The sequence below is a fragment of the Pan paniscus genome, chromosome 19 (genome assembly GCF_029289425.2).
Source record: "Pan paniscus chromosome 19, NHGRI_mPanPan1-v2.0_pri, whole genome shotgun sequence".
Lineage (NCBI taxonomy): Eukaryota > Metazoa > Chordata > Mammalia > Primates > Hominidae > Pan > Pan paniscus.
The window spans coordinates 54,447,129-54,471,440 of record NC_073268.2 but is presented as its reverse complement, the minus strand read 5'-3'; the positions used below and the strand labels follow the sequence as shown (position 1 = coordinate 54,471,440).

The 24,312-nt window shown below is 44.5% G+C and overlaps 1 long non-coding RNA gene across 2 annotated transcripts; it reads left to right on the top strand.

Moving 5' to 3' along the window:
* Window positions 1–2,841: 2,841 nt before the first annotated feature.
* On the top strand, window positions 2,842–22,772 carry LOC134729540 (uncharacterized). 2 transcript variants are annotated; one of them, XR_010110748.1, is made up of 3 exons: window positions 2,842–3,110; window positions 10,830–10,905; window positions 22,400–22,772. It is a non-coding gene; the product is annotated as an uncharacterized LOC134729540 (long non-coding RNA). The 2 variants fall into 2 exon arrangements; XR_010110749.1 differs by lacking the exon at window positions 10,830–10,905.
* Window positions 22,773–24,312: the final 1,540 nt, after the last annotated feature.

Genomic DNA, 24,312 nt, shown 5'->3' with positions numbered 1-24,312 from the left:
GGTGATCCACCTGCCTCAGCCTCCCAAAGTGCTGGGATTACAGGCGTGAGCCACCACACCCAGCGGAGGTTTCCTCTTCCTACTCAGGTGTTCAGTACACAATGCTCTGTCCCACACCCTGGCTTCTATTCCCCTGTTGCCCAGGTGTCCTGAGGCTCTCCGGATGTGTTAGGTCATTCTTGCATTTCTATAAAGGAATACCTGAGGCTGGGCAATTTATTGGATTGGTGCAAACATAATTGCAGTTTTTGCTACTTTTTCTTAATGCAAAAGCTGCAAATTACTTTTGCACCAACCTAATATAAAGAAAAGAGGTTTAAGTGGCTCACGGTTCTGCAGGCTGTACAGGAAGCAGGGCACCAGCATTTGCTCAGCTTCTGGGGAGGTGTCAGAGCTTTTACTTGTGGTGGAAGGGGAAGTGAGAGCAGCATGTCACATGGGGAAAGCAGAAGCAGAGAGAGCATTGCACCAGTGAAGCTGCACACTTAAACAACCAGACCTCAGCAGAACTCACTATCACGAGGACAGCACCAAGCCACGAAGAATCTGCTCCCACGATCCAAGCACCTCCCTCCAAGCCCCACCTCCAACATTGGGGATTACATCTCAACATGAGGTTTGGGCAGGGACAAACATCCAAACTCTATCATTCTGCCCCTGGCCCCTCCAAATCTTATATTCTTCTCACATTGCAAAATACAATCATGCCTTCCCAATAGTCTCCCAAAGTTTTTTTTTTTTTTAGACAGTGCCTCACTCTGTTGCCCAGGCCGGAGTGCAGTGGCACTATCTTGGCTCACTGCAACCTCTGCCTCCTGGGTTCAAGTGATTCTCATGCCTCAGCAATCCGAGTAGCTGGGATTACAGGCATGCGCCGCCGTGTCTGGCTAATTTTTGTATTTTTAGTAGATGCGGGGTATCACCATGTTGGTCAGGCTGGTCTGACCAACTGGCTTCAAGTGATCCACCTGTCTTGGCCTCCCGAAGTGCTGGGATTACAGGCGTGAGCCACCATGCCTGGCCCCAATAGTCTCCCAAAGTCTTAACTCATTCCAGCATTAACACAAAGTCCCATGTCCAGGTCCAGAGTTTCATCTGAGACTCATTTCCTTCCTCCATCTATAAGCCTGTAAAATCAAAACAAGTTATTTACTTCCAAGATACAATGGGGAAGCGGGCATTGGGTAAACATTCCTGTTCCAAAAGGGAGAAATTGGCCAAAAGAAAAGGGCTACAGGCTCCAATTAAGTCAGAAACTCAGTAGGGCAGTCATTAAATCTTAAAGCTCCAGGCTGGGCATGGTGGATCATGCCTGTAATCCTAGCACTTTGAGAGGCCGAGGCAGGTGGATCACTTGAGCTTGAGAGTTTGAGACCAGCCTGGACAGCATAGCTAAACTTCATCTCTACATATATATATACACACACACATATATATAATATTATATATATAATATATCATATAATATTAATATTATATATTATATATAAACATACACACATATATATTATACATATTATATATAATATATAAACATACACATATATATTATATATATAAGCATACATATATATATTATATATATATATATAATCTGGGTATGGTGGTGTGCACCTGTGGTCCCAGCTACTCAGAAGGCTGAGGTGGGAGGATCGTTCGAGCCTGGGAGGTGGAGGTTGCAGTAAGCCAAGATCACACCATTGCACTCCAGCCTGGACAACAGAACAAGACCCTGTCTCAAAATAACAAAAAACAAAAACAAAACAAAAAAAAACTTAAACTCTAAAAGAATCTCCTTTGACTCCATGTCCCACATCCAGGGACACTGGCATGAGGTCTGGACTCCCAAGGCTTTGGGCAGCTCAGCGCCTGTGGCTTTGCAAGGTTCAGCTCCCGTCGCTCCTGTCACAGTTTTCTGGGCACAAGGGTACAAGCTGCCAGTGGCTCTACCATTCCAGGGCCTGGAGGACATTAGCCCCCCTTCCCAGAGCTCCACTAAACAGTGCGCCAGTGGGGATTTTGTGTGTGGGGCCTCCAACCCCACATTTCCACTATTCCACCTCTTCGGAGGTTTTCTCTTTCTACTCAGGTGTTTGCCACATGGTGCTCTGTCCCACACACTAGTTTCTATTCGCTTGTTGGCCAAAGGTCCTGAGGCTTTCTGGATGTGTTAGGCCATTCTTGCATTGCTATAAAGGAATACCTGAGGCTGGGCAATACTGTGCTAGTAGAGGTTCTCTCTGAGGGCTCCAGCCCTGCTGTAGGCTTCTGCTTGGGCACCCAGGCTTTCTCATACATCCTCTGAAATCTAGGGGAAGCTGCCAAGCCTCATTCACTGTTGTACTCTGCAAGCCTACAAGCTTAACACCACATGGAAGCCACCAAGGCTTATGGCTTGCACCCTCTGTGGCTGTGGCCCAAGCTGTCCCTAGGGCCCTTTGAGCCATGGCTGGAGCTGGAGCCTCCCTAAGTGGCACAGGGCACACTTCAGGCTGGGCCCATAAAACCATTCTTTCTTTCTAGGCCTCTGCACCTGTGATGGGAGGAGCTTCCTTAAAGGTCTGTGAAATGCCTTTGAGGCCCTTTTCCCATTGTCTTGGCTGTTAATTAGCACTTGGCTCCCTTTTAGTTATGCAAATTTCTCTAGCAAACGATTGTTCTGCAGCCTGCTTTAATTCTTCCCCTGATAGTGCTTTTACTTTTTCTGCCACATGCTCAAGCTGCAAAATTTCCAAACTTTTATGCTCTGCTTCCCTTTTGAATATAAATTTTAAATATAAGTCACAATGGGCCGTCTGTGACATCATGCTGGGGCTGCTTGCCCACTTGGCTCCCTCTAGGGAAGTACTCCCAGCTGCCCAGAGTCATCCTTCTCCATCCCACTGACCTTCCACCCGTGACCAATCAGGAGATGTTTCCAGTTTATTGGTGAATTTATTAGGGCTCAGAGAGGATGACCTATCCAAGGTCCCACTGCCAACTGAATGTAGGACAAGTCTCTGAACCCAGTGTGCCCCTGCCAGAAAGTAGCAGGGATCACAGAAGTCCAGCAGAGGTCTGCCGCCTTGGACCCTGCCTCTTACACATTGAGTGTGGTTTCTGCAGTGATGGTAAATAAGCCTCGAGCCCTTAATTCCTTAATTTGTTCACTAACTCTATATTTTCCATAAATGTGGCAAACATTTCTCTCAGTTGATCTTTTGTGAGTCTTCATTACAGTGGATTTTTATCTTTGATTTTTCTATTTCTCGGTTTTGACTTTCATTTTGGCAGCAAATAATTATTTTTATTGAGTCCCATTTAGGGTGACTTTTATTAAAGGAAAAATAGAAAGTGATGATCTTATTGTTATGCCCAGACCGTTTGTTCCCCAAAGAAGACCACCAGAGTCCAGAGTCAAAGCCAAGCGGCAAGGATCTTTACTACAAGTTCGAACCTGGTCCCTCCATTCCACCGCATACAAGAGGGCCCTGAACAACGCGAGTGTTTGCTTTTTATAGCCTGAAAGTTACAGGGGAACAAAGGAATTCTTTTGGTTCCCGCTCTTTCAGTAAAACTTTGAACGGCTGTCCCCTCATCTGTCCCCTTATCGGAGACTTTCCTGGTGGTGTTTGTACTGGGCTTGTTTGTTTTGAGCCCGGGGGAAGTTTAAGAGATATATGGTGATATGTGGTGGGATGGGAGGATGGGATGTGTTTGTACTGGGCTTGTTTGTTTTGAGCCTGGGGCTGAGGAATGCGCCCGGCTCTTTTCATTATCCCACAGGGCGTTGTTTCCCACAGAATTTATAGCTGGCTGTGTCATGTTAAAAACGAAAATAAGGATAGGCACGGTGGCTCACGCCTGTAATCCCAGCACTTTGGGAGGCTGAGGCAGGCAGATCGCTTGAGCCCAGGAGTGTGAGACCAGCCTGGGCCACATGGGGAGACCCTGTCTCTACAAAAGATACAAAAATTAGCCAGGCATGGCAGCACACACCTGCAGTTCTAGCTACTTGGGAGGCTGAGGTGGGAGGTTTGCTTGAGGCCAGGAGGTCAAGGCTGCAGTGTTCACACCACTGCACTCCAGCCTGGGTGACAGAGTGAGACTTTGTCTCAAAAAAGAGATAAATTTTTAAAAATTAAGGTTGTGGGAAGAACACTTCCTTAAATAATACCCTTTAATGCCTATGTTCATAATGTCAGATATGAGCTGACTTAGGAAACAAATTAGAAAGGAAATCTAAGAATGCAGGAAAAGAGGCTCTATATCTCAGAGATCGATTCTTATTTGCTGAGGCATGTGGAATCTTGTGAGTTTTGGTTTTGAAACTTATTCGTGGTAGCTGCTGCAACAACAAGTAAACATCACCCCATGGAGTGAATAAATAAAGAGAATTACAAAGTATGCTCTACAGGAGAACCTGAACCCTTTCTATGTCCCCTAAGGGATTTCTATGAAGGAATCTGTGTATGGCAGGAAAGAGACAGAGTGACAACACAGAGGTTTACAGGCTCTTTCTGTAAGTGTTGCTCACCAGAAATGACCCACCCAAAGCTCATCCAGCTCCTTCTTCTCCACAATTGATCTGAAGTCACCAGGAAGGAAAATGAGCCAAAGTGCACAATGGCTACACCCTAAGAGGGGTTATCAAGTTTCTTTGGCACTGGACTACTTGAATTTGAGCCCCTACTTGTCACTGGCCATCATTTGTGGGCTGAGGGCATGTCTTAGATTCCCACACTCTCTCTACATGCAAAGAGGAAGGCAATGGAGCCCAACTCACAGAGGTTCTGTGAGTTTCATGTGGGGACAATAAAATCACTCAGAACAATATGTTGACAAAAAGAGTCAAACTCTGTAAGATATTTGAAGAGATTTATTCTGAGCCAAATATGAGTGACCATGCCCATGACACAGCCCTCAGGAGGTCCTGAGAACATGTGTCCAAAGTGGCTGGGGTGCAGAAGCCTGGTTTTATACATTTTAGAGATGCATGAGACATCAATCAAATACATTTGAGAAATACATTCGTTTGGTCCAGAAACGGAGGACAATTTGAAGGGGGATGGGGTTCCAGGCTATAGGTAAATTTAAACATTTTCTGGTTGACAATTGGTTGAGTTTGTCTAAAGACCTGGGATTAATAGAAAGGAAATGTTTAGGTTAAGATAAAAGATTGTGGAGACCAAGGTTCTTTTGATGTCTCATAGTGGCTGCCCTTAGAGACAATAGATGACAAATGTTTCCCATTCTGACCTTTAAAAAGCTGGTAGACTCTCAGCTAATCTCTTCAGAACTGGGAGGGCCTGAAACAAAAAGATCTAGCTATGTTAATAGAGATTCTTTACAGATGCAAATTTCTCCCCCACAAAGGATGGCTTTGCAGGGCCATTTCAAGGTATGGCAAATAAACTTGTTTGGGGGTAAAATATTTTGATTTTCTGTTTTGTCATGTGATGTTATGCCAGAGTCAGATTGGAAAGTAAGTCACGATATATAGGGTTAAATAAAACCCATCTGATGAGAATTTATGGTTTGTAGAGCATGACTCTCCAGACCCTTTAGATAGGAATTTGGGCAAGATAAGAAAAAAATCAGAGCTTAGTCCTCAAATACCTGTGCTCTGTGTTAGCTTTTAAAACATCGATTACATTTTTTAATACAACCCTGAGAGTGGGTCTTAGAGGCACAATTTGCCAAACAAAAGCCCCCTCGCTCTATTCCTTTTGCCCCAGTTCCTCATATGGAGGTGCCATTTGTGGCATTCACTCATGTTTGTGTCAGGCCTCTGAGCTCAAGCTAAGCCATCATATCCCCTGTGACCTGCACGTATACATCCAGATGGCCTGAAGTAACTGAAGAATCACAAAAGAGATGAAAATGACCTGTTCCCGCCTTAACTGATGACATTACCTTGCGAAATTCCTTCTCCTGGCTCATCCTGGCTCAAAAGCTCCCCCACTGAGCACCTTGTGACCCCCACCCCTGCCAGCCAGAGAACAACCCCCTTTGACTAATTTTCCTTTACCTACCCAAATCCTATAAAACGGCCCCACCCCTATCTCCCTTTGCTGACTCTCTTTTCGGACTCAGCCCGACTGCACCCAGGTGATTAAAAAGCTTTATTGCTCACATAAAGCCTGTTTGGTGGGCTCTTCACAACGACGCGAGTGAAAGTTTGTCCATCTTCCTCTTTTTAGTGGTGAGGACCCACTTGAAATCACTTGACCAGGCTACTGCGGTGGGTGTGTGGAATGGGGCAGAGGATTTCTGGAACACCTTGTGGAACATGAGGATGAATGATGAAAACCTGTCCGTAGAGCACGGTTGCAGTAGGAGGGTGCCAGGCTGTAAGCAGGGGTTCATGAGCCACAACCTTCCCCTGCTAGGCCTGAGTCCTGAAGGCTCCACTCCTGCATTTGAATGATTAATACCAAGATAATCTGCTTAGCATCCCTCTTTGTCTTGGCTGCCCCCAAGGAAGACATAAAGTCCCTCCCTCCATGTCTGTAACTTTCAAGTGGTTTTCATGTAGAGGAGTTTCATGGATTAGGAAAAGGGAGGGACTGCATTCACCCCAGGCTGCCACCGTTTTCTCAGTTACGCTGCAGTTTTGAACACAGCCTAGGGGTGGAGTGTTGAAGAAGGCCCTTTAAAGAAACCTGAAGTTTTATCAAAAGCTCCAACTGTACAGGGACTTCAGGCTTCAGAATTTCTGCATTTGAGCCAGGCACAGTGGATCACGCCTGTAATCCCAGCACTTTGGGAGGCCAAGGCGGGTGGATCACTTGAGGTAAGGAGTTCAAGACCAGCCTGGCTAACGTGGTGAAACCCCATCTCTACTAAAAATACAAAAATTAGCTGGGCATGGTGGTGTGTGTCTGTAATCCCAGCTACTTGGGAGGTGAGGCAGGAGAATCGTTTGAACCCAGGAGGTGGAGTTTGCAGTGAGCCAAGATTGTGCCACTGCACTCCAGCCTGGGTGACAGTGAGACTCCGTCTGAAAAAAAAAAAAAAAAGATTTTCTGTATTTGAATAGATAAGATCAGCTTGCCAATTTAGGAACAGAGGAAACAGATTTAATGTTAAGTGGTGAGCTGCAGAAAACCATTGTAAACAAAAAATTAAATTCTAAGCCCCCCAAACATCTGTACAGACCCCTCCCCTTAGCCAAGGGCATTTCAAAGTTAACCTGCAAAACCAGTTCAGGCCATGATGAGAAGGGGGAATCAGCTGTGCCTCATTATACCCTTCTCCCTTTTGAAATTCTGGCACAGCTGACCAGCATGAACATCAACACAGAGGCCTTAAGATTGACAGAACAGACTCTCAAGTCTGACAAGAAACATTAACACTCTATTCTCTCTGAAGCCTGCTACGTGGAGGCTTCGCCTGCCTAAAACCTTGGTCTCCACCACCTCTTATTGTAACACAGACACTCCTTTCTATTGATTCTAGAACTTTGATAATAACTCTTTCAACCAATGGCCAATCTGAGCTCAGAAGCTTCCTAAATAATATCAAATACAGTCGTCCCTTGATCTATGTGGGGACTGGTTCCAGGACCAATGGCGTATAACCAGATCCCCACATACTCAACTTCCACAGTCAGCCCTGCCGAACCTCCTTGCAGGAAAAGTCATCCCTCTGTAAATGTGGGCTTTGCATCCCATGAATACTGTATTTTTCATCCTCATTCGGTTGAAAAAGAGCTGCGTGTAAGTGGACTCATGCCGTTCAAACCTGTGTTGTTTGAGGGTCAACTGTGCAGCGCTATAATCACTGAGTAGCCACAGGGGAGGACAGATCTCCCTCCACAGACTGATTTTGTTTTCTTGAGAACAAGGACCCTCTCCAACCTCCAGTCACATTGAAACTGGCTTTGCAAAAATTGTAACAGTGAGAAAATTATGGCAGAGGGGGAGATCTGATCTAGCCAACCCCACTCTTGCCTTTAGCCTTCAAGCTGCCTTTAATTATTCCTGGGCTTCGGCCAAGCTAACTTTGAGGGACATTTAGTTTATAGTTTAAATTTTAATAGCCCTTTCCCAAAACTCAATTGCCTTTGTAAAGCTAGTGAGTGACCACCAGGCTAGGAGGAAGAGAAGCCTGGATTCTGCCAAGGAGTACACATAAACAATCACTACCATTATTCCAGAGCTCACAAGACATGCAATTTCCCCACTTACTCCTGCAGATAACATCACTATTGTAGAATCTAAGATTGGCCTTTTGAGATATCTTTTTAGGATTTTTGCATGTCTGACACCAATGGCTCCACCTGGACCCACCAGGATCTGCAACTGCTCCTGTGGCCCCACCCAGAAATGATTCAGTGCAAGAGGAAGCTTCAATCCCCTGATTTCATCTCTGACCCAACCAATCAGCACTTCCCATACCCTAGCCCCCTGCCCACCAAACTACTTTTGAAAAACCCCTACCCTATGAGCCTTCAAGGAGATTGATCTTCTGTTTGTTTGTTTGTTTTTGTTTTTTGAGACAGAGTCTCTCTCTGTCAGCCAGGCTGGAGTGCAGTGGCACCATCTCGGCTCACTGCAACCTCCACCTCCTGGGTTCAAGCAATTCTCATGCCTCAGCCTCCCGAGTAGCTGGGATTACAGGCACCCACCACCATGCCCAGGTAATTTTTGTATTTTTAAAACAGAGGCGGGGTTTCACCATGTTGGACAGGCTGTTCTCGAACTCCTGACTTGCACTCAAGTGATCTGCCTGCCTTGGCCTCCCAAAGTGCTGGGATTACAGGTGTGAGCCACCATGTCCAGCCCAAGGAGATTGATTTGAGTAATAATTTTGTCTCCCACATGGCGTGAGCAGCCTTACGTCTGTTCAACTCTTTCTTTACTGCAATGCATTGGTCTCCTTTGTGCAGTGGCCAGGAAGAACCCATCGGGCAGCTACAGCATCACTGTGAGGAGAGAGGGAAGGTTCTCACTCCAGCAAAAATGGGAGTACTTGGGGGCCTCATCACACATGTTTATAAATGGTACCCTAAATGAGTGACTGAGGCAAGTCTCAATGATTTGAGGTTTAGTAAGCTAGAGCTTGAGGGCACATCTGAGGAAAAACTCAAGCCAGAGACGCACCTGTGGCTGTTTTTTTGTGGAGAAGTTTTCAGGAGCTTCTGTACATATACATTTCCTTAAAGTGGGGGAAGGCATGTAGGAAAAGGGGCAGGTAGGTGGCAAGGCAAATGTTACATTCTTGTGAGACTTTAGTTAGTGTCCAGTAAACCTACATTTGACATCAGATAAGGTGAATGTTTGAAGGAAGAGGGGAGTAAAGGAGGTCTCAATTATGCTGATGTCTCTTGGTAGGGGAAGGAATGGTTGATCTCATGCCGACTTTGTTCTGCCCCTCGGAAGATAAGCTTGTAATGGACATTGTCAGCGTGGAATGCAACAACAGACTTTAGTTTTAGGAGCTGGACTTGGATTGCACATCTCAAGTCCTTATTTATGGGAAGAAAGACATCTTGAAAGGTGTGTGAAAGGAAAATAAATATTGAGACTCCCAAACTCACTCAGCCAGAGGGAAAAGTCAAGCTGGGAACCAGCACATGGAAACCTGCCTCCCATTTTGGGTCCCAAATAAGATGGCTGCAAAGATGAAAAGCTACATACCTCCCTCACATTTTAGGGTAAAGATCCTTATGGGCCTCAAGATCTTTACTCTAAAATGTTTCTCTTGCAGTTCACCATGGCAATGTAAATTGATAGCTTATCTTCACAGGTGCCGGGACATACCACAGAGCTCAGATTCATGCTTCTGCCCATGTGAGACAAATGCATATCTTACTGTTTCCTCTGCCCTATGGTCTATGGCATCTCATGTAAAAATTCAGATTCACTGAGCCAGGCAAAGGCATGAATGACTGTTTTTCCCTACCCCGCTCTCACATGAAAGTTGTGTATTTCTCAATATTCCGCCCATTCCCCTTTAAATATTGAAGCCACCAAAATTATCTTCAGAGAAAGGCATAGACCTGTCTCTGGGAGTGCATCCTTAACTTTGGCAAATAAGCCTCCTAAAACGATTGAGACTTGCCTGGGTTATTTTCCTTGATTGACAGTAAGTCAAGTCAATTGACATAAGAGTTTACTTATGAGTGCTTTGTGGGGGTTGTCATCTGGAGATGCCTGAGGCCTTTCCATGGGGGTCTAGCTAATGCCTAATGCTTTGACACAAGGTTGTGAAGTAACAGCAATTCATTTGGAAGAGGGTGTTGCCAGTGACTCAGCCTCCAGGCTTAACTTTCCCTTTGGCAGAAGGAGTTGAGTGGTCCTGAGATTTTTTATTTCCTTGCGTAAAGACCTACTAAAAGCAAAAGTGTTTGCAGCACCGCCATTCACTTGGCAATTCAGGCAAAGTGGCTGTGGAGAGGTGCCTGGGGATGAGACTTATCGTGGGGCCCACACTCCCAGGGAGCTCTTCTTTAGCGTTTCCACTCTGACCCTGGCTGATCACCTCTCACGGAGAAAAGTGCAGGGGTTGCCAGGCATTTGAAGAGCACAGTTCTAAAGTTCCTGGTTGCTTCTTTGGCAGAGCACCTGGGTACCACAGCTGTTTGCTGACAGCGAAGTTCCCCTCATTTTGAAAATCTGAGGATGCTGTCTCAGGGTTAGTAGGGGCCGTGCTGACAGGCAGGAGATCGGAACTCAATTTGTGTATTTCTGCATTAAATGGGGATGTGCACTTCACTTGGATCCCTGTATGACTTGTCTGACGTCACCTGAGTAAAATCCCCGTAGTTAGAAGGATGGCGAGGCCCTGCATTCCCGTTCATCCTGAAAGTGAAAATCAAGTGCACTTTCCCCCTTTTGTTCCAGGGGAAGTTCTGTCAACCCTGGCCTGCTTTGGGACACCAGTGGACCTCCCCAGAGCTGGTGGTGAAAATTTCTGGAGGTCAGGATGCTCTTGCTGGTCATTGGAGAAAACCACAGGAGTAGCAGACTCCTCTGTCTCCTCACCAGGCCAGACCACGCTCAGTCTCTGGGGTCTTTCCCCAAGATCCTTCCAAGCACATTCCCTTGGCTGAGGTTTTGCTGGAGACTGGGGCTCCCTGGGCAGCCACAAGGCCCACAGCAGCTGGGGCTATCCATGGGAAAGGCCCAGCTCCTGTCCACAGCCACAGTCCCTGAACCCAGCGACCCCATGACACTGCAGGACCCTTTCTCCCACTAGGGCCCTACATCCACCCTTCCTTGGGGGCAGGGGGCTGGAGACATCTAAGGTCCAGGGGATCCTGGGTGAGGATGGGAAAGTTAATCACCTTATCTAGTGTGTTAGTCCATATTGCTTCACTATAAAGAAATACCTGAGGCTGGGGGAATTTATATAGAAGAGGGTTATTTGGCTCACAGTTCTGCAGGATGTACAAGAAGCATGGCACTAGCACCCGCTTCTGGTGAGGCCTCAGGGAGCTTCCAATCATGGCCAAAGGCAAAGGGGAGCCACTGTGTCACATGTGAGAGAGAGAGCAAGAGATGACAGGCTGTCTTAAACCACCAGCTCTCATGTGAACTAATAGAGTGAGAACTCACTCATCAGTTCAGGAAGGGCATCAAGCCACTCATGAGAGATCTACCCCCATGACGCAAAAACCTCCCACCAGATCCTACCTTCAGCACTGGAGATCACACTGCAACACGTGATTTGGAGGGGACAGACATCCAAACCATATTCACCAGTCAAGAGTACCTGACGAGCCCTTAGAGCCCATTTTTATTCCCAAGTAAGTGATTGGCTCGATGACTTCCCTTACCTACTTTGTCCAGAGGCTGTTCACCTGGGAGACCTGCTGGTATATGGGCCGCGGAGATTTGCACCCCCTTCCCCGGATTCTCAAGTGCCACTAGAAGTCTCCAGAACTGTGAATTTATTCTAGCACGCCCTGCACTTCACAAGAAAAAGAGATCTCTCCCTGGGCTCCTGCCGGCTCCTCCAGGATACAGCACTGGAGAAGGCAACTTGGTGTTTTCTATCTCCGCCACTCTGGATTTGGGAATCCGAACCCAACTCCCTTTCTATCACTGACAGCGATTGAGGCCAATGCCTACTCCTTTGGGATGATGCTCGCCTGTCTCAGGACCGACTAACCCATGTTCAACCGCTTTTCACATGGAATCCTTCTCCACTTTGGCCTTCAAAACGCTCATTTGAATATTTACTACTACCACCAAGATCTGCCCCTGCCATGGTGCCACCTGGGCCCACCCCTAGGCTTGCAGGCACACCACAGTGGCCCCTTCTGCCAGTCCCAGCCAGTGTGTGTGTACATGACCCTGCGTGTGCATGTCTGCATGTTAAGAGGGTAGATACAATGTCAAGCATTCTTAAAAAGATTTTTTAAAGATATTTTTTAAAAGTCGAAGAACTGTAGAATGTTTTTAAAGTATGTATTTGTGCATTTTTTGGTGTGTTAAATGGGACGATATCAGAATCATATAAACAAAATTGCGCCAGGCGCGGTGACTCACCTGTAATCCCAGCACTTTGGGAGGGCGAGGCGGGCGGATCACAATGTCAGGAGATCGAGACAGTCCCGGCTGACACGGTGAAACCCCGTCTCTACTAAAAATACAGAAAAATTAGCCGGGCATGTTGGTGGGCGCCTGTAGTCCCAGCTACTCGGGAGGCTGAGGCAGGAGAATGGCATGAACCCAGGAGGCGGAGCTTGCAGTGAGCAGAGATCGTGCCACTGCACTCCAGCCTGGATGACAGAGCAAGACTCCGTCTCAAAATAAATAAATAAATAAATAAATAAATATAAAAAATAAATAAAAATGCTAACATTCCACATCTCTGGAAAGGTCTATAGAATTCTGGGAGGTAAACTTTGTCTTCCAAACATCTGTCCATTAATTGTTTGTTTACTTATTTTTTTGAGACAGATTCTCTGTCACCCAGGCTAGAGTGCAGTGGTGTGTTAATGGCTCATGGCAGCCTTGGTCTCCAGGGCATAAGTGATCCTCCTGCCTCAGCCTCCTGAGTAGCTGGAACTATAGGTGCACATCACCATTCCTGGCTATTTATTATTATTATTATTATTATTATTTTTAGTAGAAACAGGGTCTCATTATCTTGCCCAGGCTGGGCGTGATACTCCTGAGCTCAAGCAATCCTTCCACCTCAGCCTCCCAAAGTGCTGGGATTACAGGCATGAGCTACTGCACCCGGTCTGTTCATTCATTGTTTTGTTGTTGTTGTTATTGTTCTGTTTTTATTTGTTTGTTTTTCTCACTATTGAAGATAGAAATTTTTTAAATTAATTGTTATTAGAAAAATAGGCATTTGCATTATCTGTGTTAAAGAAAGTTCCCCCAGAGAGTGTTCCATGGAGCCAGTGCCTAGAAGACCACATCTTCTATCTTGCCCCCTTTATGTTTAATACAGTGATGAAACAATCCACTAGCGACGGGCAGGTCCTCAATTTTCACAGGTATTTATAACCGCACACAAGCACGGGATTGATTTTTCTGATGCCAATTTGCCTGTTATTCCCCTCTCAGTTGGATCTGTTTTCTTTTTTTTCTTTTCTTTTTTTTTTTTTTTGGAGACGGAGTTTTGCTCTGTCACCCAGGCTAGAGTGCAATGGTGTGATCTTGGCTCACTGCAACCCCTACCTCCCGGGTTCTAGCAATCCTCCTGCCTCAGCCTCCTGAGTAGCTGGGATTACAGGCATGCACCAACAAAACCCGACTAATTTTTGTATTATTAGTAGAGACAGGGTTTCACCATGTTGGCCAGGCTGGTCTCAAACTCCTGACCTTAGGTGATCCACCCGCTTTGGCCTCCCAAAGTGCTGGGATTACAGGTGTGAGCCACCTCACCCAGCCAAATCTGTTTTCTTTTTCTCTTTTTTTTTGGAGATGGGGTCTCACTCTGTCGCCCAGGCTGGAGTGCAGTGGCGCGTGCAGTGGCGCAATCTCGGCTCACTGCAACCTCTGCCTCCCAGGTTCAAGCGATTCTCCTGCCTCAGCCTCCCACGCTCGCCACCATGCCCGGCTAATTTTTGTATTTTTAGTAGAGACGAGGTTTCACTATATTGGCCAGACTAATCTCAAACCTCTGTCCTTGTGATCTGCCCACCTCGGCCCCCAAAGTGCTGGGGTTACAGGCGTGAGCCACCGTGCCTGGCCTCTGTTTTCTTCTGTAGTTTCACTACCATCCTTTGTGGTGAGTGGGGTGAGTGTTAGCCGAGGGTGGAACCTAGTTTTGTTTTGTTTCTCTCGCATCTGAACAAGATTTGGTCTCGATTTCAGAATGACCACGTTGCAGAGCAGGCCCCCCAAATGTAAAACTAGGGGGAAGAGAAATCACAAGTCTACTAAGGCTGGGCAGTGGTCTTAGGTTCAGAATATGGTGTCTTAAATATTCCTGCAGACCTTGGTCCTTTACTGTTGCATCTGAGTGAGGCTCCTACGATTGTTGCTACTGATAAAATAAAACGTACATTTGATGTATATAGTCAGATTGCCCTACAGAATGACTTTACAGATTTGCTGTCCAGTCAGCATGGTGTGAGAGTGCCTGAGACTCCATCCCCTTCTCAAGGCCTGTGGTGTCACTGGGAATAGAAGTTATGGCTCTGAAATTTAAACCCAACAGAAGCTTCCGAAGGCTGCTGTAACAAAATCCCACAAACTGTGTGGCTTCAAACAAACAGAAGCTTATTCTCTCACAATTCTGGAGGCCTGCAGTCCAAGATCAAGGTGACGGTGGGGGTATTTTTTCTAGAGGCTGTGAGGGAGGGTCTGTTCTGTGCCTCTCTCCTAGTTTCTGGTGGGTGCCAGCAATATTTGGCGTTTCTTGTCATGCAGACACATCTCTCCAATCTCTGCCTCCATCTTCACAAGGCATCTCCCTCTGTGTCTCGTCTCAAATCTCCTTCTCCTTTCTTTCACAAGGATGCCAGTTAGGGGACTTATGGCCCACCTTAAGTCCAGTATGACATCATTTGAGATCCTTAGCTTAGTTACATCTGCAAAGACGTTTCATTTCCAAATGAAGTCACATTCCGAGGATCCTGGTAGACAGTACCTGGAGGAACACTACTCAATCCACTACAGATCTATCTCTTGCTTACAGATTTTCTGGCTCTCTGATTGCTACTTTGCTATTAAGGACTTTGACATTGGGTATATCCAATAGCCTTCCTGATCTTTAGTTTTCTCACTAGTTCAAGGAGGTATAATCTTTGTCTGGTCTGTTCTTTCCTAAAAGCCCTGTAAATGCAAAGTGACCCACAAACACAGAAGGAGATAAGAAACCAAAGAACAAGGCAGACAAATCCAGTTTGTCAGTAAAGGGTGATTTATTAGGGAACTTACACACAGAAGTGTAGTCTTCTATGGCCACGAGACAGGCAGATCTGTGTACTGCAACCCCTGAGACCCATGGCTTATGTATCGGTAGGAAAGTCTACATGCTCCGGAAGGAATGTGTAGATAGCTGAAAGAATGCTGAGGGTGTCATAGCCTATGATGTGTGCAACAACATCAAGGGTTGATTACGAGGGAAGGCAAAACTTACAGTAAACAGAGATTTCTACATAAAGAATAATACATCAACTAGACATCTTGGAGGCATTCCCAGACTCGAGGTTAGTCAGGAGTCACATGGTAGATTAGCATCTGAAATAGAGTTACCCTTGTCCCCACAGCTGCTGTGGTTTTACAACAGCAGATCACAAAAAAGGTCCCCTTCAAACCTCGTATTGAAATTTAGATCCCCAATGCGGCAATTTTGGGAGATAGGCCCTGGTGGGAGGGGTTTCAGTCATGGGGGTGGATCCCTCATGAATGAATTAATGTCCTCCCATTAGTTCACAAGAGAGCTGGTTGTTAAAAGGAGCCTGGGCCAGTGTGATGGTTCGCATCTCTAATCCCAACACTTTAGGATGCCAAGACAGGAGGATTGCTTGATGCCAAGACAGGAGGATTGCTTGAGGCCAAGTATTCAAGACCAGCCTGGGCAACACAGACATTGCAACATCCCTGTCTTTACCAAAAAGGAAAAAATTAGCCAGCCATGGTGGCATGCACCTATGGGCCTAGTTACTCAAGAGGCTGACGTGGGAAGATAGCTTGAGCCCAGGAGTTCAAGGTTACAGTGAGCTATGATCGCATCACTGCACTCCAGCCTGGGTGACAGAATAAGACCACGTCTCAAAAAACAAAGAAACAAACAAACCAGCCTGGGACCTCCTCCCTGCTTTGCTTCCTCTTCAGCATGTGTGATCTCTTTGCACATGCCGATTCCCCTTTCACATTCCACCTTGAGCTGAAGCAGCCTGAGACCCTCACCAGAGGCCCAATCTTGAACTTTCCAGCCACCAGAATTGCAAGCTAAATAAACCTCTTTTCTTCATAAACTACCCAGTCTCCAGTATTCTGTTAGAGTAACACTAAACCTCTGCCTCACTTGTTCAACCTTTCATTAAATATATTTGTGTTGAACACCTTTTTGACACCCAGTTCTGTACATCTTTTGACCTGATATGATCTTTTGGAGTAAAGAATAGAGGAATTGGGGTGACATCAGCAAGATGGCAGAATAGGAAGCCCCCACCCTTGTTTCCTTCACAGTGACACCAAATTAACAACAATATATAGACCGAAATACCTTTATGAGAACTCTAGAAACCAGTGAGGAAGTTGCAGTACCCCAAGGCAAGATCAAGCCAAGAACAGTGCATTGAAATCAGTAAGAAGAGCCATTTCACTTTATCTGCAATTGTCCCTGTCCCAAGCTAGCACAGCTCGGCTTTTCTCATGGCTTCTCCCTTAGGTTAGAGGGAGGGGAGAGAAGAGTGCCCAGAGTTCCAGCTTCTCAGAAGGCTGCCCAGAAAACTAGTTTCTGTCTTACTTGACTCAGGGCACTAATGGAACCAGAATAGTTTGGATGACTGGAGGATGCTGAAAGCAAGGGAGAATGGGGTGGCTTACTGTGCCACCAGAAGGCCTGAAGTGCTGCACACAGAGGATGGCATGACTCAGGGTAACTGGGAGGTGCTCAACTCATAGGTCTTCCCTTGGCAGGGAGGTAGAAGAGTGGGCTGTTTGGCTGGCTGTCCAGCTTTTCAGAGAGCTGCTCCAAGGACTGGTGAATGTCTCATCTGATCTAGGGGAGCTGACAGGGAACCAGCATACTTTGGATGGGGCCTCTGAAAACAAAGGAGAGGAGAGTGGCTTGCGGCTGTGGCACCAGGGAACCTGCAGTTCTAGAGACAGACACCAGAGGGAGCCAAAGATTATGATCTTCTGAAAAAGAAACTGGCAAACCTCTCTAACTGGAAAATTACAGGCAAAGCTCAGAGGAATTGCGTCCTCCTAAAAAGATTTCAGAGGCCCCCAGAATCTCTAGGTGTGGCTGATTGGTGAACAGAATTCCCCCGTACAAACCCAATCCATAAAGACTGAGAGAGAAGGCTATTTTTTTCAAATGCGTACAACTCAACAAAAAAAATATCACAAGCCACACAATAAAGCAGGGAAATATAACCAAATCAAAGGAACAAAATAAATCTCTAGAAACTGCCTCCGAAGAGATGGAGATCTATAAACTATCGGATTAATAATTCAAAATAATTGTCTTAAAGAAACACAGTGACCTTCAAGAGGACACAGATAATTAAATGAAAATTTTAAAAATGCAACAACAAGATGAGAAAATCAACAAAGAGAATGATAAGAAAAGAAAGAAGCGGAAATTTTTGAGCTGAAGAATATAGCAACTGAATTGAAAAATTCACTAAAAGAGTTCAAAAGCAGACCTGATCAAACAAAACAGTGGACTAAACAACAGGTCATTTGAATCTTTGAGTCAGGGAGCAAAAAGAAGAAAAAATGAAGAAAAGTGAGGATAGCCTAAGAGATTAATGGAACATCATCAAGCAGATCAACATACACATTAAAGGCATTCCAGAAAGAGAAGAAAGAGAACTTATTTAAAGAAATATGTCTGAAAACTTCCCAAATCTGACAAAGGAAGTGGACATCCAAATTCAACAATCTCAAAACAAATATTAGTAAATTAGTAAGATTATTAGTAAGATGAACTCAAAGAGGCCCATACAGAGAGACATGTTATAATCAAACTATTGTCTTTAAAAGAGCAAGGGCAGTGACTCATGATGTACAAGGGAGCTCCCATTATAGTATAAGTAGATTTCTCCACAGAAATTGTATAGGCAAGAAAGGGGTGGGATGATATGTTCAACATGTTCAGAGAAGAAAAGCTATCAACCAAGAATACTATGACTGGCAAGACTGTCCTTCAAAACTGAAGGAGAAATGTGCATCTAACAGCAGAGCACCCAAACGTATGAAGCAACATTGACAGAATTAATTGAGAGACAGAAAGTGGCATGGTGGTTGCAAGGGACTGGGCGGAGGAATGAATGGGGAGTTACTGTTTAATGGGTACAGAGTTTCAGTTTTGTAAGATGAAAAAAATTCTGGAGATGAATGATTGTGATGGTGGCACAATAATGTGAATGTACTTAATGCCATTGAACTGTATGCTTAAAAATGGTTAAAATGGTAAATTCTGTTACATTTGTTTTACCATAAGTTAAAAAAAAATTTTAAATTAATAGACATGGTAAAAGCAAGAAAATATCACACATAATCAGGACAAAAATCCATCAATATAATAAGATTCATAAGTGACATAAATGATGCAATTAACATACATGATATAGAAAATAGATATCATAAATATGGTTCACGTGCTCAAGAATGTAGAAGATGAGGAGATAAATAGAAAATATTTTTAAAGAAACATTAGATGGAATTAACAGCAGAGTAGGTATTTGTATTAGTTCATTCTCACATTGCTATAAAGAACTACCTAAGACTGGGTAATTTATAAAGAAAAGAAGTTTAGGCCAAGTGCAGTGGTTCACGCCTGTGATCCTAACACTTTGGGAGGCTGAGGTGAGTGGATCACCTGAGGTCAGGGGTTCGAGACCAGTCTGGCCAACATGGTGAAACTCCATCTCTACCAAAAATACAAAAATTAGCCGGGCGTGGTGGCAGATGCCTGTAATCCCAGCTACTCAGGAGGCTGAGGCAGGAGAATCACTTGAACCCAGAGGCGGAGGTTGCAGTGAGCTGAGATTGCTCCAGTCCACTCCAGCCTGGGTGACAAGAGCAAAACTCCATCTCAAAAAAAAAAAAAGAAAAGAAAAGTGGTTTAATTGACTCACAGTTCCACAGACTGTATAGGAAGCATGTCTGGGGAGGCCTCAGGAAACTTACAATCATGGCAGAAGGTGAAGGGAAAGCAGGCACTCCTACATGGTGGGAGCAGAAGGAAGAGCACGAAGCAGGAGGTGCCACACACTTTGAAACAACCAGATCTCATGAGAACTCACTATCACGCGAACAGCAAGGGGGAGTCTGCCCCCATGACCCAATCACTTCCCCCCAGGCCCCTCCTCCAACATTGGGGATTACAATTCAACATGAGATTTGGGCAAGGACAAAAATGTAAACCATATTATTCTGTCCCTGGCCCCTCCCAAATCTCATGTCCTTCTCATATTTCAAAATACAATCATGCCTTCCCAACAGTCCCCCAAAGTCTTAACTCATTCCAGCATTAACTCAAAAGTCCACAATCCAAAGTCTTATCTGAGATAAGGCAAGTTCTTCTGCCTATGAACCTGTAAAATCAAAACAAGTTAGTTACTTCCAAGATACAATGGGGGTACAGGCATTGGCTAAATACTCTCTCCCATTCCAAATGGGAGAAATTGGCCAAAACAAAGGGGCTACAGGCCCCATGAAAGTCTGAAACCCAACAGGGCAGTCATTAAATCTTAAAGCTCCAAAATAATCTCCTTTGACTCCATGTCTCATATTCAGGGAACACCAATGCAAAAGGTGGGCTCCCAGGGCCTTGGGCAGCTCTACCCCTGTGGCTCTGCAGGGTACAGCCCCCTCAGCTGCTTTCATGGGCTGGAGTTGAGTACCTGTGGCACTCCAGGTGCATAGTGGAAGCTGATGGTAAATCTACCATTCTGGGGAGTGGTCCTCTTCTCACAGCTCCACTAAGCAGTGCCCCAGTGGGGACTCTGTGTGGCAGCTCCAACCCCATATTTCCCCTCCATATTGCCCTAGTAGAGGTCCTCCATCAGGGCTCCTTCCCTGCAGCAGACTTCTTCCTGGACATCCAGGCATTTCCATATATCTTCTCTGAAATCTAGGCAGAGGCTCCCAAGCCTCCACTCTTCCTCTCTGTGTACCCGCCAGCTTAACACCACATGGAAGCTGCTAAGGCTTATGGCTTGCATCCTCTGGAGCAGTGGCCTGAGATGTATCTGGGTCCCTTTTAGCCATGGCTGGAGCTGGAGTAGCTGGGATGCAGGGAACAGTGTCCCTAAGTTGTGTAGGGCAGTTGAGCCCCAGGCCTGGCCCAGGAAATTCTTCCCTTCTAGGCCTCCATGCCTGTGATGGGTGAGACTGTCAGGAAAGTCTCCGAAATCCCTTCCAGGCATTTACCCCATTGTCTTGGCTATTATTATGGTTCCTCTTATGCAAATTTCTGTAGCTGGGTTGAATTCCTCCCTGAAAATGGGTTTTTCTTTTCTACCACATGGCTGGGCTAAAAACTTTCCAATCTTTTACACTCTGCTTCCCTCTTAAAGATAAGTTCCAGTTCCAGCTCATTTATTTGCTCACAAATATAAGCATAGGCTGCTAGAAGTAGCCAGGCCAAGTCTTGAATGTTTTGCAGCTTAGAAATTTCTTCTGCCAGATACCCTATATCAACACTCTCAAGTTCAAAGTTCCACAGATCTCTAGGGGAGAGGCACAATGCCTCCAACCTCTTTGCTAACACATAACAAAAGTGACATTTGCTTCAGTTCCCAATAAGTTCCTCATCTCCATCTGAGACCATCTCAGCCTGGACTTCATTAACCATATTACTATCGGCATTTTGGTCACAACAATTTAACAAGTCTCTAGGAAGTTCCGAACTTTCCTTTATCTTCCTGTCTTCTTCTGAGATCTCCAAACTGTTCCAACCTCTACCCGTTACCCATTTCCAAAGTCACTTCCACATTTTCAGGTATCTTTATAGCAATACTTCACTCCCAGTATCAATTTTCTGTATTTGTCCATTCTCACATTGCTATAAAGAACTACCTGAAACTGGGTAATTCATAAAGAAAGGATGTTTAATAGACTCACAGTTTCACAGGCTGTGCAGGAAGCATGGCTGGGGAAGCCTCAGAATACTTACAATCATGGCAGAAAGCAAAGGGGAAGCAGGTGCATCTTACATGGCCGGGGCAGGAGGAAAGTGTGAAGGGGAAGGTGCTACACACTTTGAAACAACCATATCTCATGAGAACTCACTATCACAAGAACAGCAAGAGGGAAGTCCACCCCCATGATCCAATCACCTGCCACCAGGCCCCTCTTCCAACATTGGGGATTACAATTTGACATGACATTTGGGCAGGGACACAAATCCAAACCATATAAGTATTAAAGAAAAAAGACCAGAGAAGAAAAGATCAGAGAAAGAATGAAGTACAGATGGAAAAAATAATCAAGGATTTTTGTGATAATATCAAGTAATCTGATGTACATGACATTGGAATTTTAGAATGAGAAAATGTAAAGAAAAATATGAAGAATAATCTTATGAAAATTTCCAAAATTGCTGAAAATTATAAACCAACAGATCCAAGAATCTCAATAAACCTTAAACATAGGAAACATAAAGAAATACACACCATTATGTTTTTTGTATTTTATAATGATAAAAAAGTAAAAAAGAAAAAACCACATCACTGCACATCATATCAGAATTCCTTTAAATATAAATGGTCTAAAGACTGTGAACAAAAGCAGATATCAAAATGAATAAGAAAAGCAAGATGTAAAATATGCTGTCTATAAGAAACAAGAAACCAAGTTTAAATTTAAAGACACAGGTAGTTAAGAGTAACAAAATGAAAAAAAGATATACCACAAAGTCACTAAATAAAACAAACATGGAATAGCCATATTAATATCAGACAAAGTAAACTTCAAAATGACTATGACGTATGTTAAAGAGAAAAATTTCATAATGCTACATGCAAAAGGAAGATAAGACATTCTTAAATGTCTATACAACTAAATAACATAATTTCAAAATACATGAAGCAAACCTGACAGAACTACAAGGAGAAACAGACAAATCCACAATTACAGTAACAGATTTCAATATTCCTCTCTCAGTAATTGATGACCAAGTAGATATAAAACCCAGGGGAGATACTTAAGACTTGGCAGTGCTATTAATCACATTGACCTAATTAATATTTTTAAGACTCCACCCAACAGCAATTAGAATTCTTTTTAACCGTTCCTTCTTTTCTGTGGTTCCCATACAGATAGACCCTCCGAATGAGGAACAATGTATTCTTCTTTTCTCCTAATTCTCCTAAAAAATCCACTTGGGAGATACCTGCTGCAAAACTTAAAGGCAACCATATTCTGTACTTAGATGAAGTGTTTGTCAAGCTCCCTGGAAAAGAGAATCAAAGGACCCTGACTTGTTTACTCTGCCTTCTGGAAGAAAAAAGTGATGAGAGAGAGTGGCAATCTCACACCATGCTGAAAAGCGCCCCCCAACTAACTCAGATCCATGCGTCCCTTTGGGCCCTGAGGAATAATACTGCTGGTTTAATTCAAGATATAAAACCAATAAAAATGGTTTACCTAAAGGATATGCCACAATGGCCGTATGTGAAACAATATCCTTTATCCTGAGCTCGGTTTGAGAGAATCAAACCCATTATAAAAGAATTAGAAAAACAAGGGATACTTCTATAAAAGGTAGCCTCACCTTGTCATACTCCCATACTTCCAGTAAGCAAGGAAAGTAAATTTGGTAAAGATCATTGACCACTGTGTAGATTTGTACAAGATCTTTGAGAAGTAAATGAATTTGTAGTTCCTAATCCTGCAACTATTTTGACTTTGTTTCTGTTGTCTGTAATGTGTTCTGCTTTTTCTTCCTGTTCCTGTCCAAACCCTTGTTTGCTTTTACCTACAAAGGAGTTCAATACTTAACTTAGTAAAGAATTTCTCAAGGATTTCAGGACTCTCCTACTCTTTTCTCTAGCAATTTACAGGAAATGTTAGGGAAATTTGTCCCACCAGAGAAATTTATAATTATCCTGTCAATGAAAAGAGTCAAACTCTGTAAAATATTTGAAGAGATTTATTCTGAGCCAAACATGAGGACCAATGACATGTGACATAGCCCTAGGAGATCCTAAGAACATGTACCCAAGGTGATTGGGCCATAACTTGGTTTCATACATTCTAGGGAGACAAGACAACAATCAATACATGTAAGATGGCTGGGCATGGTGGCTCACACCTGTAATCCCAGCATTTTGGGAGGCCGAGGCGGGTGGATCAAAAGGTCAGGAGTTCAAGACCAGCTTGACCAACATGGTGAAACCTCATCTCTACTAAAAATACAAAAATTATCCAGGTGTGGTGGCGTGCACCTGTAATCCCAGCTATTAAGGAGGCTGAGGCAGGAGAATTGCTTGAACCCAGGAAGCAGAGGTTACGGTAAGCCGAGATCACGCCACTGCACTCCAGCCTGGGTGACAGAGCAAGACTCTGTCTCAAAATAATAATAATACATGTAAGATATACATTGGTTTGGTCCCGAAAGGTGAGACAACTCAAAGAGGGGGCTTCCAGGTCATAGGTGGATTCAGAGATTTTCTAATTGTCAACTGGTTGAAAGAGTTATTATCTAAAGACCTGGAATCCATAGAAGAGAATATCTGGGTTAAGATAAGGGGTTTGGGAAATCAAGGTTCTTATTATGCAGATGATGCCTTCAGGTAGCAGATTTCAGAGAGAATAGATTGTACATGTTTTTTTTTATCAGACTTAGAAAGGTGCCAGACTCTTAGTTAATTCTCTCCTGCATCAGGAAAAATACCTGGAAAGGGAAGGGGATTCTCTACTGAATGTAGATTTTCTCCACAAGATAAAGCTGTGCAGGGCCATTTCAAAATATGTCAAAGAAATATATTTTGGGGTAAAATATTTCTATTTCTTTTGGGGCCTGCTATCTGTCATGTTGGTATCTTATTGCTACAAAGGGTCTATTTAAATCCAAAAATTAGTCAAGCATGGTGGCATGCACCTGTAATCCCAGCTACTCAGGAGGCTGAGGTGGGAGAATCACTTGAACCTGGGAGGCAGATGGAGGTTGCAGTGAGCCAAGATTATGCCACTGCACTCCAGCCTCGGGGACAGAGTGAGACTCTGTCTC